This window comes from Arachis ipaensis, chromosome B10 (genome assembly GCF_000816755.2).
Source record: "Arachis ipaensis cultivar K30076 chromosome B10, Araip1.1, whole genome shotgun sequence".
Taxonomy (NCBI): domain Eukaryota; kingdom Viridiplantae; phylum Streptophyta; class Magnoliopsida; order Fabales; family Fabaceae; genus Arachis; species Arachis ipaensis.
This window is the reverse complement of record NC_029794.2, coordinates 119,814,434-119,815,144: the sequence shown is the minus strand read 5'-3', so window position 1 is coordinate 119,815,144 and position 711 is coordinate 119,814,434. Positions and strand designations below refer to the sequence as shown.

The window sequence follows — 711 nt, the reverse complement described above, 5'->3', positions numbered from 1 at the left end:
AAATAAAAAATATATTTTTATATATAATTACTAATTGATGATTAAATTTTATTGTATATTGAAAAGTAAATTTATAAAAATTTGAGTAACTTTAACATTCGCTTAGACTGAAAAACAAGAAAACGTAGCCACCTTCCTCTGCAAGTTGCTGACACCAGTGCGAAAAGTTGCGGAAAAACAGAACCATTAACTCGGCGCCACATGGTTCCAATTTTAACACACAGCACCACCATCATCACCACTTTACCAAGCTAACTTGCTTTGCATTGGTCTTCACTATTTTTATTATATACAAGAAAAGATTAAAAAAAAAAAGAATCTTAGTGCTTCTTTTTGACTGAAATTTCGAAACATCGAAACTCCGTTAGACACGCCCTTTCTCCTTCACAAGGTGGTGCTCCTTCGTTGAATCAGAATTTGGTTAAGCCTTCGCCTCAATAGCACTCTAGGTATAATTTTCTGCTTTATCTTTTGATTATTGAATCGTTTTCGTTTTTTTGTTGCGTTTAATTTTTAACGCGCCTTAAATCTGCGCCAGTTCTTTGACAACATTTTTCAATTCATGCTATGCTGTTGCAGCGTCTCTCTGCTTTACCGTTTTCATAGCAGTGGAACAGTAGCTTTTTAGTTGTTTGTTATTGAAACTTGTGTATCGAATAAACCTTTCTGATCCTTTGGCTTCAGTTCTTCTCCAAGATCACACTCTGTTTT

The 711-nt window shown here is 34.3% G+C and overlaps 1 protein-coding gene across 1 annotated transcript in view; it reads left to right on the top strand.

The window, feature by feature from the left end:
* The window catches only part of LOC107623541 (peroxidase 17), a 5,216-nt gene continuing 4,613 nt past the window's right edge, over positions 109-711 (top strand). The window contains exon 1 of the mRNA XM_016325861.2: positions 109-449. The gene's annotated coding sequence lies outside the window, so the exon portion shown is untranslated. The remainder of the gene's footprint in view (positions 450-711) is intronic.